At 36.6% G+C, this 14316-nt stretch overlaps 1 protein-coding gene across 3 annotated transcripts in view; it reads right to left on the reverse strand.

The window, feature by feature from the left end:
- DLGAP1 (DLG associated protein 1) overlaps positions 1-14316 on the reverse strand; it is a 416456-nt gene that overhangs the window by 326274 nt on the left and 75866 nt on the right. Inside the window, exon 2 of one of the 3 annotated variants that reach the window (XM_032987686.2) lies at positions 5432-5573. The exons of the other annotated variants lie outside the window; for them this stretch is intronic. The gene's annotated coding sequence lies outside the window, so the exon portion shown is untranslated. The remainder of the gene's footprint in view (positions 1-5431; positions 5574-14316) is intronic. 3 annotated transcript variants of the gene reach the window in all.

The raw sequence follows: 14316 nt of genomic DNA on the forward strand, positions 1-14316 counted from the left end.
ACCTAATCTTGCTGCACATGTCAGGCTTTTTTAGGAAGGAGGTCACCACCTGAGCGGTACATAGCCTCTGGTATAGACAGGATAGACCAAATTCAAACACTCACAGCCATCTTTCCACTCAAGTATGCAACTGGCTTACACTAAATAGCAAAGTAAGATCACGGTTCCTGCATTCCAGAGTCTGCTCAAACACTGCTCTTTGAATTAATACAAAATACATCAAATTCACTGTTGATTTTATTATTTTTCTGTGCTAACTGTGCTTTACTATTTTATTTATCCTCAAATTTTTTTTCTTTAAAAACATGACTTTTATCAAAACATGACTATAATACAGGTTCTCTATTTATGTACCATTTTGCGTTCTTTTGAAACATCCTTTCTTTTTGCTCACAAATGAAGGAAATTGAGGTTTTCTACTTTCCTTTTAATTTTTACCAGCTATTTTATAATAGTGGCAAAGGCAAAAAGTAATTCAGTATCTTTTTGCAGAATGCAGTTCTCATCCTATGCAAATATGTTATAAGTCAAAATTAAGTATTATTTTTGCATATGCAAAGCTAGCAGTATATGCTAGGTTATCTGTAATATGTATCTTGCAATTACAGAAATAAAGTATGGCTTTAATTAGGAAGTTAAAAAAAGCTGTTTCAATGTTTCCTTAAATATATAGGAAAGTTTTTGCTCAACTGAGATGGAGAGAGAAGAAAAAAAATATTCTGGAATTAAATTTTTTTCCTGGGCTTTCTTAACTTTGAGGAAATGTTACATTTCTAGTTGTAAGTCAAACTTTAATATTTTCTTTCTCCTTTCTGTGTGTTTGTCTTGTTTCACTTATAACGAAGTAGAGTTTAATTTAGAAAAATATTCCCACCTTTTCACAGAAAAAAGGGCATATTAACAAAACAAAACAAAAAACCCCTCTCAAACTGACCCTAAATCCTCCTGCTGTTTTTTTTCTTTTTTTCTTTTTCTGTTCCTTCACATTTTTTTAATGCTGATTGTAACAACAGGATTTCACAAACTGTTTTAATTCTCAACCTTTATTTTATATCGTACCACAACAGGGTTAATTCAATTAATTCTGTGGCTACATTTGTTCCCACTGGAAAAGGAAAATTACTGTCCTCATACCTTCAGTTAAGGGCAAATAGTTCTTCTGTCTTTGTCTAATTGGTCTTGAACAGAGAAGCTACTGGGTTCACTTCTTGAAATAATGTATTTTAAGATTATAGGAAAATTCAGGTAGGAAGAGACATCAGGCAGTTTCTAGTCCAAGTTTTTGCTCCAGGCAGGGTCAGCTGTGAGATCAGACTTGGTTGCTCAGGGTTTTGTCCAGTTGGGTCTTGAACACTTCAGGCAACAGAGCCAGTGTAGTATCTCTGGGTAACCCGAGGCAGCACCTGGCTGTCTTCAGAGCGAAAACGTTTTTCCTTATATCCAGACTAAATCTGCTGTTTCAACTTGTGGCCATTAACTTAAGCTCCTGCCTCTGTGCCTCAGCTTGACAGCAAGTTTGCACTGGTAGCTCTCTCAGCTGCTCCAAACCAAATTTTCATGGGCCTGCCCTTGAAAGCTTCTCTTTGGTATAATATAGTAATGTTATATTTGTACAAGGGGCCACAGTAAGCAAAGAAGACAAAACCTGGATGACTTTCCTTACTCTTTCTAACTCTCTGGCTGATTCTCATGTCAGTGAGGCTACTTGTAGAAAATACAATAAAGACACAGTTACGTGTGACAGAGTTCAGTTTCAGATTAACACACCCAATATCTGTTGTCTACATACAAGAAAGATGCTTAAGTTTGTCATTATCTAAACATCTCAGTCCCAATTCAGTTGCCCTCAGAGATACCCTGGAATATTCCTTCCTGGCCTCCAGCTATCACTTCAAGAGGCTGCAGGTGTCCTACAGGTCCTGTGTCCTATGTATCAATTCCACGTGGATGTCCCATGTACACTGCCGCATTTCAAATGATACTAGTGGCGTACACAGGTGTTAGTGACTTGAACCTGTAAGAGCCAGTTATTTGAATCAATCTTTTGGCCTGACTACTACAATTTATTAGAATTACTATTAGAATTTAGACACCTAGCAAGCATTTAGACACCTACATATGCTTGCACTAAAATCTCCTCATGAGAGATTGAAAACCAGCCACAGCCTGAGATCATGGCAGATGACAACAGATAACTACAGCTCGTGAAATGAATTGTCAGTGCTGTGTAGTATGAGTGGGGACGATGTTTGAAATGGATTATCATATATAGGGAAGCAGCTTCTTCACATTTTGTCTCAGGCCTTCAATCAAATGCACATTTAAGACAAAGTTCCACCTGAGAGAATAAGAATATTCTTTACTCCTTTCTCTTCCCTGACCACTTAATCTCAAGAAAGACTACCATTCAAAGAACAATTAATGAAGTCCAAATATGGTCCATGAGGCAGAGGAGATAAGAGGTAGAACTCAAATCCCACCTAATCTCTAATTTATGTGAATTTAATAATGATATGTTGCTCAATAAAATGTCAACAATAACATACAGAACTACCATGTATCTTGTGAGAGACAGAAGATAAACAGCTCTCAAATCTTCATGACTTTCATTCTTCAGGGGATACTAAAAGGGTCTTCCAGAAGTCCTTCTCTTAGCTCAAGAGTAGCAGAGATTTCCATCTGCTGTTGATACTGTTGCTTTGAATTACAGTGGCAGTCCCTGCCCTTAAAAAAGCTCCACCTAATTCTGATATCTTCTATTATTATTCCTCCTCTTTTTTCTAGTAAAACTTTCATGTGGATTGAAAAAGTGCACTAAAAACACTGCAATCTACTCTACAGATGTGGAAGAACCATGAACAAGGAGTGAACACTTAAAGATTTTAAGTAAATATGCTAATGTATCAAAAGCAGACAATATTCCTGAGACACGGGCTTTTCTATCTGCTGGGTTTCTTTCTATCCACTCCAAATTTCTAACTCTTGATTTGTACTTCCTCTCATGCTTTTCTCAACTTAGTCTGACTTTCTCATCTGGGTAACCTTTATATCCCAGACAGGAACCTAATTCTGCCCTGCACTTTGTTTTCCCTGGCTTCTTTGTGAGCTCAAATGATGCAAAACCCAAATGTCCAAACCACACAGAGGTGCAAGCTGAGGTTGAGGCATTGCTTGATAGTACTATAGGTAAAAATGAGTTAATTGTGAAAACATTCAGCAGATGCCTTGATTAAATTCCTTTAAACGGATGTTCATGAATTATTAATTTTACTAAAAGACCAACGATTCATTTGAACAATATCGCAAAATGACTCGAATAAACTAGTTTATGTTATTATTCAAACTACCTCCAGCTATAAGTATTCAAAAGCTATCTGGATGAATTCCTAGATGCCCCTCTATATTATCCTAGATGTTTCTCTGTGAAAAACTTTGTTGTTCATTTGTCCTGTATCTAGGGCAGTGAAATTACTAAAAGGTAATACTACATTATCTTTCACATAATTGCAGGGTCTTATAGATCTTCCAGAAGGCTATTGCTGGAGACCAAACCCATCATCTTCCTATGACAAATGCAGTTTGTCCTAAAGTACCTGCACAAATTAATGCTAATTGTATCGGGAATAAAATGAGCAACACTGTGGGATCCCTTTATTTGAGGAAGTCTTCATTTCATGAACGAATAAAGCCATTTTACTTTCTGATATTTTTCAAAATTCATGTTTATGGCAAACTGTCACCTGTATTCAGATTTAGAACCTAGAAACTACAGTGATGGTTCCTTGAAAATGCTTAAAATAGATAAGATGGAATGATTGATTGCATATTTCTTTGAGTTATTGTGAAAGCACTAGATCTATCAAAATCATGCCATGAAAAAAGTGAAGTTAGAAGTTATGTAACTTCAAGTTACTATAAATTGCTTCTTGTTGAAAGCTATATAAAACATTTTCAAATCTGTCATGTTCCACCTCTTCTGCTTTAAAAAAAATCTGAGTGAAAATGTCCAAGAAAAATATGAATCAGGCTTATGTTGTTAAGTTGGAGCAAAAGCTATGCCACCAGGAAGACCAGATCCTCTTTTGCAATTAAATATAAGAATGTGGTCCATTTTTATATACAGAATGTATTTATTACAGCAAGACACTTTTTATTAGGTTAGCTAAACCAGTGTAGCTAATTCAGCAACAAAACCACCTCAGACATCATTTCTCACAGACACACTATCTTCACTGTTACTTTAATCCAAGTTCACTTCTTGAATACAAATTATATTTACTTTCTTTCTGCTCCCAATAGTCCCATGGGCCCTCAGAACAAGCTATCTGACAAGGCATCCAGAAAAACACATCTTCTACTTCTCCTCCCAGAGAAGCATGCGAGATGACTGCACAGCCACAGCATCCCAGAGAACATGCTTTACAATGTCTGATGTGACCTTCAAACCTTGGACTAGTTTGACCTACCATAAAGCAGGAAGAATGGAGTATAAACAGTAAGAGAGCATGAAGGAGACAGAAACTGCTTTATTTGTAGTGTTAGGAACTGAAGAAATTAGCATAGTAGATGGCAGAAGATAATACAGAGGTTAAAGCTGTGGGGCAGCACCTGACGTCCACTCTTGCTAGTTCGGAGATTAACCACTATAGCCAATAGGAACTGTAAAACCAGTGACAGTGAGATGAATGTCAGGTCTTTCTTTTCTGTTCCGAAATATGTATTTAAATTTAGAAAGGAACTCCTTTTCCCTTTTTTGGCTATTTTATATATATGTATATATATATATACATATATATACATATATACATGTATATATATGTACACACACACACACACATATTTTACAGCTGCTATCCTGATTTTTTACTGGCATTGAAATTATAAGAGCCTTTTAACAGTTCCAATGGGACCAGAGAGTGAAACTACTACCACCAAATGAAGCTTTGAAAAAGAGCAGCCAGAGAAAGCACTCATCATTTTCAGGACAGAATAGCCCTCTGAGAAAAAAAACTTCTTGCTTACTAACACAGTTGCCTTCATCATTAAAACACACAGGCTGGCAAAGCAAAATAACGAAGGGGTCATGGCAGAATTGCATCTAATGTGTTGAAAGTGTGTATCACCCAGCACCGAGTTCCACTCGATGATTATATACTATTTTGTACTCCGAAAAACAACAGTCTCCTACAGCAACAAAGACAATTATGAGACAGCTACCATTTATCCCAGAAAAGCTCTTTGCTACTTAGAAAAATACTAGTGAGGAAAAACAACCCCTTGCTAGTGAAATTAGCTCCTCTGATGATCTGTTCTTTAAATTGAGAAAGAAGAAGGGATTTTTTTTTGTTCAGCACGATTTATTTTTAGACTGGCAAAGAGACAATGGTAAACAGAATTGAAGCTCTGTGGGCACCTTCTGAGGTTAAATTACCTTTCATGCCATTTGCACAGAAGACTGTTCTCAAGCAGCTTGAGCAGATGGTCGAGACACCATTGTCCGTTTACTTGTATCCACAAAGATAAACGATGGCTCTTTTAAATCCTGAACAATATGACCCTTGTGATGCTTTAGGCTGCCAAGGGGAAAAAAACAAAAACAAAAACAACAAAAACCAAATAAATATAAAGTTAGCTGAAGAGGCGAAAAGAATTTTGATTCATGAATTTTCATTTTAAACTACTAAAATTCCCCCTTTAATAAATATAAATCTCTGTAATGTGGAAATATTTCACTAAAATAAATTAGTATGATCCAGAATACTTAGCAAAGTAGGAGACACAGGTAAACCCAAATCATAAACAGTAACTGTGAATGAAAAAAGAATCTGCCATCTCTGCACAACTGCTTCTACTACATACAGCATTTGCTGCAGCATGCTGCTAAATAACAACCAGTTCTGCTTACTGGGCCACAGAGACGGTCAGAGATTTCCAGGACCAAGTCAGAGCAACAAACTGTCAATGCACAGTGATCCACCCACCCAGCCAAGTATTGGTAGAGAAGGTCATGAAAGTGGGAGAACATGCTGGATGGGGTTTTTGGTTGTTTAAGAACTTCTCAAACTTCTCTGAGAGCAGCCCTGATCACATACCCCCAATATGAGCAACTTGCCAACAAACAACTTGCAAAAAAGGCTCTTTTATTGACACTAATATGTGCTGGTTTTGTCTGGGGTAATTTTCTTCACAGTAGCTAGTATGGTGCTAAGTTTTGGATTTGTGCTGGAAATGGTGTTGATAACACAGGGATGTTTTAGTTATTGCCACGCAGAGCTTACACAGAGCCAAGGCCTTTTCTGCTCCTCACCCCACCCCACCAGTGAGCAGGCTGGGGGTGCACAAGAACTTGGGAGAAGACACAGCTGGGACAGCTGACCCCAACTGACCAAAGGGATATCCCAGACCATATGTTGTCATGCTCAGCATATAAATCTGGGGGAAGAAGGAGGATTGGGGTTGGGAGTGTTTGGAGTGATGGTTTTTCCCTTCCCACATCACCGTTACACGTGATGGAGCCCGGCTGTCCTGTGAATGACCGAGCCCCTGCCTGCCCATGGGGAGTGGGGAATGAATTCCTTGTTTTGCTTTGCTTGTGTGCACAGCTTTTCCTTTACTTGTTAAACTGTCTTTATCTCAACTCACGAGTTTTCTCACATTTACCCTTCTGCTTTTCTCCCCCATCCCATTGGTGGAGAGTGAGTGAGCAGGTGTGTGGGGCTTAGTTGTTAGTTGGGGTTAAACCACGACATAATAACAAAGATTAATTTAAAGGATTAGAGAAAACATGCACAATTATGAAGAAAACCCTGAACTTTTAGAAACATGCTTTGGGATTTAAAAGTGAGTGAGCAAATATTAGTCTCTGGACTTGCAACAAATAATTGGATAACCCATCACTCTGAAAAGATTCTGAAAGAAAAGGAAAAGGTTGCTGAATATGAAAAGAATCACATCGAGTCAGTGAAGGGGCCCAGACACTGAGTTCAATACACACTGCAAAATCAGACAGAATTGGATTTAGAAATAAAGAGTGAAATTAGGTAACTATGACTCACCAGCCACTCAATGTCCTAAAGCCAGCAGGTACTGCAAAGCATTTAATTAACTAAAGTTGTGTATAAAGATGGATAGTTGTTTCTGTAATAACTGCTTGTTTAAAGAATGAGACAACAAATATAATTCATATCCTCTATCTAATACCACACACTCCATAGCAACAGCAGATAAACAGTGGATACATTTCTCCCTCTTTCATTTCGGTGATCAACTGACTTTTTTTAATCTACTTTTGCTGTGTTGTTGGCATATTCAACATGCCTTAGAACAAATGTACAATTTAGACATTTAAGATTCTTGTCAGATTTTTAGAAATTGTTAACACTCATTGGAGTAATGAAAGAAAGGAAAAGACAGGTTGAGATAAATGTCAAGCAGTGGCATCCAGCAACTAAAAGTAATATGCTTTGATAACGAAGGAGTAATTACAGCTCATACAAGAGGAAATAAGTGTGAAATAATGTAAAAATGAATGGGAATTTAATAAAAAAATGTTAAAAAATTAGGAAAACAGAACAATTTATGTTCATACAGGAATACAAGAGAAAGCCCAGATGGGTAGAATTTTCCTAATTCTCCTGTCTGAGAAAAGGAGGAAACCCAAAACTATGTTTGTGTTAAATATGAGCATCTTATGCTAGCTTTCATGCTAATGTAATTTCCATTAAAAATAAAAAAAAATAAATTCAAGGCCTTTCTTTCCCCAAGGGAGCACTCCCTCTGCTTCACTTCCCTCACTTTTTTTCACAAAATGAATGGAGGGCCACTCTCCTTCAGCTGTTTGTCTCCACTTAACATCCCCAGCTATACTTGCCTACTTGCAAATACAACATAATGAAAGTCATTACACTCATAAAAGTCATTACACTCATACAAGTCAATACGCTCATGAACATGTTTAATGTGAACCCACTGTCTGAGAGAATAAGAAGTTGGACAATATGATCATCCATGTCTCAGCAAGCCAACACTATGCCTTCCAGTATCAGTGGACTTCACTTAGAAGTGTTTCCATTATTACAAACTGGACACTATTTTCTTCCTCATAAACAAACTGATAAATTGTAAAAAATGCACAATATCTTTATATGAAAAGAACTGATAAAGACGAATCTGATAAAAATGTCCCTGACCACAAAAATAAAATATTTTCACTGAAAACACCAGAGTACACATTTTAGTTGTCCAATAAAAACAAAGGATCACTGAATAATAAGGCAGATGCACTGTAATGAGATACCGTGTTTCAATGATACCGGTTATAAAGAACCTGACATTTTATAGGAAATATGGCAAACCAGTGTTATTTACAAACGTGCTATTTTAAATGTGTTCTAAACAACTTCCAAACTGAATGAATTGGAGCAGCCATAAATGTTTTAGCTCTCTGCTTACCTCTCTTCAGATGTGAAATCGCCCCAATGCATAGTAACAAAATTAATTTGAAACTGCTGTGAATAAAACTTCAACAAATCAAATGAAATTTAATTTTGTTTTATTGCTCTTACCAGGATCTAAGAAGCTCTGTGGAGGGTAAACAGGTAAGAGCAATACGCACACACACACAAACAAGTGCACATATGTATAGATGGACAAACTAATTTCCAGGGAAGTGAGGATGAAAACGCAGACACAGAACTGTTGGTAGTTCAAACAACTGTTTATTCTTCCTTGGTAAAGCAGTAACAATTCCCTTCACATAAATTATTTCCTAGATCCTCCTGTAAGCTAGGCCACCATTAGTGTGCAATAATGAGTTGCCAGCTGAAGACTGGACTGTTTAAACCTGCTACAAAAACTGAGACAGATATTTAGGCTGTCATTCCTTTTGTACAATTGGACATTAATAAGTCTTTTGATGCCCAGATATAGTTTCCTTTCTGCAGGTTTAGAAGTATAAAAGGCCCCAGTGGGAAGGTCAGGAAGGTGTTCCCATGTCTCCATTGTGCAGTAAGTTAAATCAATCATTATTTATAGAGAGGGAATATGCTGCACACTCTCAGGAATAAGACTCATTAAAAAGAAGGAGATGAAGAACAATTTTTGTTTTAACAGTGTGGCTGTACAGCAGCTGATTCCAGAAGGAATTTCTCAGTGCTTAACTCCTTTCAGACTGCACCTCATTTGTGAGTCCACATAAATGTAGCAGAAGAATACAGTGAGATTACTGAAATGCCATATATCTTCCAAGAAGCTGAAGATACAGCACATATTATTTCATAATCATAGAAGGTAACACAAAACAGAAGATCTGCCCTTAGTCTCAGTATTATGAGTGACCAGCCTGGAACATGTTTTAAACAGATAGCTATTCTGAATGAGGTATGTTAGAGGTAAAACAATTTATCAGAAAAATGCTGATCAGGAAATCAGGTAAGTGACAATTTAGTGCTGAAATTAGTAGAACTTGCCTTTTAAATCTTGCAGACAATGGTTTATGAAGTTTGCAGTTAAGACATAGCTACAGATTCAACCTCAATTTAACAAACATGTGCACTGGGAAGAAAAGACTACTTGAAACTGCATAGTCCAGCAGTGTAGCTATTTATTTCCCAAGTCTTTGTTTCACTAAATGTAGCACTACCAAGATGTTAATCTCCACTATAACTCCAGAGAAAGAACAGATACCCATATTAATAATCTCTTAAATCAATGGGAGAACGAATGTGCTCCATGATAACATGGACTGATCACAGAGCATTTCATTAAGACCAAACAGAAGGCTCTCCCAGATCAACTAGTGCCGTGGTTGTTAATAACATATTGGCTCCTGACTTGCTGAAACCAGTAGACCAAGAATTTACAGACTGTCTGACACACAATTTTACAGTGGTAAATGAAATGCAAGTTTTCAAGGATAATATACGTTACTAAGGAAAGAAATACTTGTATCTTTAAATAGAAATGCATACCATTACATATTTGGAGCAATTTTTCCCTTGAACATGCATATCTTTCAGATACTTGGCAAAAATCATGACCGTTTATGCAAGGTTATAATTTCATTATCCAAGTTCCAACGTCTAAAGAAGCAGAAAGAAGAAACTAATGTAATATCCAACCCCATGCAAATTCTTAGCAAGTCCTTAAAGACTCTAGTGAGTGAAATTTTGTGATGTTGTGTAAGAAAATATAAAACGCATGATTATTTATTATTTCCTAATTTGTGCAGACACATACACTTGTACAGAATGGGTGCTAAAAGTGCTACTAAATCAAAATGACTACGTTTCACATTTTTTACAGGTATAATGAAATACCTAAGATATTAGTAAATGGTGAAACCTCATGCCCTTTAAGAACTACCAGAAATGTAAGTTGGTGTAATCTGCAATGTCATAAACTGTGATAAATATGAATGAGTTTCAGGGTGTTTTTTCAAAATGTACACTTCTGAAATCTTTAATGGCACTTCCAAGACATCCAAGCTTCTAAGAATTAATTTCAGAATTTCTGTTATTTCTGCTTGCCCCTATTCTGTTGTAACTTTTATCAGACTAAAGATCTGTTTTCATTACACACAGAGTCACCCCTTCCATTCTGGGAAGCAAAGACTTCATTAAACTTACAGACCCACTGATGACAGGGCTCCACTGAACACTAGCCCTCTCTGGCTCAGTTAATGTTCTGGACATCTGAAAATCTCCACAAAGATAAATGATGACTACCTGGACTCCCAACACTTCAGTGGAGGTACTGTCAACCTGGAGGTCACTAAATCTTTAGCATCTGCTCATTACTTCATCTGCAGCCAGGAGGCAGTACCAACATATAATTTACTTGGTGAAAGGCAAACCAACTCCCTTCTACATGAACATTTACAGAGCAACTGACAATACCTACCTCTTTCACCATGAAAGTGGCCAAGCCCTGAAGCAAGCTACTCAGAGAGATTGTGGAACCTCCATCTTTGGAGATATTCAAAACTCAATGGGACAAGGCCTGAACTTCCTGATCTAGCTTTGAAGTTGTCCTTGAGGCACAGAAGTCCCTTTTAACCTATACAATTATCTGAATGTATGCAAAACTACTTTGTTTTCATCTGAATCACAGCAATATCCAGAAGAAAAGGTAGGAATTTGATTTGCTCTACTTCAGGCACTTTCCAACAAGAAGTGAAGCGGAGTCAGGGAGTTCCACATCATTTGAATTGCTTTGCAATGGCCATAGGAGAATAGCACCTCATCTTTATGTTTCATAAAGACAATAGCAGCTCCAGTGCTATAAAATCCTTAATTCCCAGCTCATGCTTCAGCAGTGATTCCAAAGGATTGCTAGCAGCCAAAAATCACTGGTATGGTTACCTGCCACATCCAGGTTTTCCTTTAAGGTCTTCCATCTCACTAATGATGAGGCTGACTTGGCTTTGCTATGAGATTTAGCAAAGAAATGACCTACAGTGATACTGAAGAGGAAAACAGCAAATTAAACTGGTTGTCTTCCTATTTTACAACCAGTTGCAATTACCATACTGGGTACATGCCATCCACAGAAAACACTGAACCACACAAACAGGAACCATTTCATTAGCATCCACAGAGTGAACCTTTCCCCAGGTGTAATTTAAGGAGCCCATAAAATATGCAGTTCCATCTACTACTTTGAGTCCTCAATCGCTTCCTACTGTAATTCTAGTTTCTCTCTACATGAAATCCTGCAGTTAAATCTACTTTCGGGATGACTGCCCTGATTAATAACTCTATAATGTCTGTACTCTCTGTTGGATAAAGCATTTCTTTGTTCAAAAGTAATCCTTTTCCTCTGAACGCTGGCAATTTCAGTGCCGAGGGAATGAATCACCACCGCTTGGTGCTGCCATTCACACTGCTGGGATGTGTAGTCATGTGAAGTCATTCTGAGCCATAATTTCTTATCCTTCTCAGTCAGCTGTGGATTATGACAGTGGAAGGGCTCTACAAATGCAAATAACTCACAAGTGAACCAATGTGCCTTCACAGATACTGGATGAACTCTGAATACCTCAATTTTTAAATTTTGAATGCTAACTTAAGAAAGAAAAATATTTGCTAGAAAAGACAAGGCAACCAAATAGGCAGAACACAGTAATACAGGATGCAGTTCCTGGAAGGAAATAGAAGGGAAAACATTCTTCGTTCTATGTTAAGTTCCACTACAGTTTGCTAGAAAACTTGGTAAAAGTGGTCAGTGTTTTGATTTTTGCTCCACATACTGGAATTAAAAAGAAAGGAAAGATCTCTTGAGTTTTCACACATCAGTGACAAAGGTACTCTTCACAGTGAAGAGCAAATATTCAGTGGCCTGACTTGGGATTCATGTGTCACAAATGATCATTTAGTTCACTGCAGAGATCTGAGCATGAGACAGTGCTACCTCCAACTATCAACCCTACTGATGGACAATTAACTGTTAGGGTGTCAGTGTTTTCTGAAAGGTCATTTCATCTGGATGCAGAAAAGGATCATTTTAGAAAACATATTTCCACACAGTAGGTTAACGTTTACCTGCCTGCTTGTATCAGGAAAAAAAGTACCTTTCAATAAAGGATTTAAAAATTACTAAACAAGTTTATTAAACACATTTTACGATGATCCTGTGCAACAACGTATTAGTAAATTTATGTTGATGACTGAGGGGAGGAATTGTATAGAAAAATCCACTGAGGAAGAAAGGCTGAAACGTGTTATTTCATCAGTTTAGTGGGGCCCATTTCACCTGAATTTAAATGACTTGAGTAAGATTATGCAGTGAGTCAGCTCAGAGCCCAGAATAGAACCAGGGAATCATGGCTCATTGTCTCTGTCTTTAACCATTAATTTGCACTCCCACATTGAGAAAAATGGATATTACTATTGTATTAAGCACCCCAATATATTTAATCATACTAATACACTGAACCATATTAGAGAAAACACATAAACTGAGATATAAAACTGACATCCAGTCTGAAACTCATGTAACTGTGAATATGAGTAGAAAAGGGTCAATACTTGTGTAAAACTGATGGACTTACAAGCTTTACTGTTCAGTCCTCTAGCTTAGACTGTTTTGGGTTCTGTTATAACTAAAATATGTCAATCTCACTTTCAAAATGAAAAAAAAAAATTGCAGAGGTGTCCAACCACAAAGAAGCTCTGTAGATAGTAAGTTATATATGTTTTGTTACCGTAAAGGTTCATTCTATCATAAATATACATTTTAAACTTTCTGTTGTGATCTCCTTTAAAATCTCATGAGAGTATACTACTGCTTAGGAAGTGCTTCAATAGATACAGTACTGGATAGCTGTCTCCTAACACCAAATTTGTCACTTCCGTCTAAAAATAGCAGTAGATGGATGGCCTGAAAAGATCCATTTATATGGGGCTTTACAGTACAATTTAAAGATACTTTCCAATATTTAAATAAAGACTGCATGTTCTGGTAATATTTAGTTAAAGTTAACATCTAGTAAGGAAAAGGATCAACTCTTAATTGCTAACAGGACTCTCTCTTTCAATTAAATATAGATTTTATAATGAAATATGTATTCTGGAGAATATTCTTTCTTCTTTCTTTCTTTTCTTTCTTTCTTTCTTTCTTTCTTTCTTTCTTTCTTTCTTTCTTTCTTTCTTTCTTTCTTTCTTTCTTTCTTTCTTTCTTTCTTTCTTTCTTTCTTTCTTTCTTTCTTTCTTTCTTTCTTTCTTTCTTTCTTTCTTTCTTTCTTTCTTTCTTTCTTTCTTTCTTTCTTTCTTTCTTTCTTTCTTTCTTTCTTTCTTTCTTTCTTTCTTTCTTTCTTCTTTCTTTCTTTCTTTCTTTCTTTCTTTCTTTCTTTCTTTCTTTCTTTCTTCTTTCTTTCTTTCTTTCTTTCTTTCTTTCTTTCTTTCTTTCTTTCTTTCTTTCTTTCTTTCTTTCTTTCTTTCTTTCTTTCTTTCTTTCTTTCTTTCTTTCTTTCTTTCTTTCTTTCTTTCTTTCTTTCTTTCTTTCTTTCTTTCTTTCTTTCTTTCTTTCTTTCTTTCTTTCTTTCTTTCTTTCTTTCTTTCTTTCTTTCTTTCTTTCTTTCTTTCCTTTCTTTCACACATTACTTTTTTTTTTTTTTTTTTTTCTTTCCCACTCATTCTCAGATGGTCCCCTTTTTGCCCTGCAAATGTGAAAGATCTGCTTTGGAGTCTGTTACGATAGTAACAAGACTGCAAGTGCTGCAATGTATGGACTGTGTCTGCTGTGTTCTCAAACCAGTATCAACTGGTTCCAGACCTCTTTTGATGCTGCCTATTCCCAAACACATCTTTAACTTCAAAC

Source organism: Tyto alba, unplaced genomic scaffold (assembly GCF_018691265.1).
Source record: "Tyto alba isolate M040663 unplaced genomic scaffold, T.alba_DEE_v4.0 Super-Scaffold_27, whole genome shotgun sequence".
Taxonomy (NCBI): Eukaryota; Metazoa; Chordata; class Aves; order Strigiformes; family Tytonidae; genus Tyto; species Tyto alba.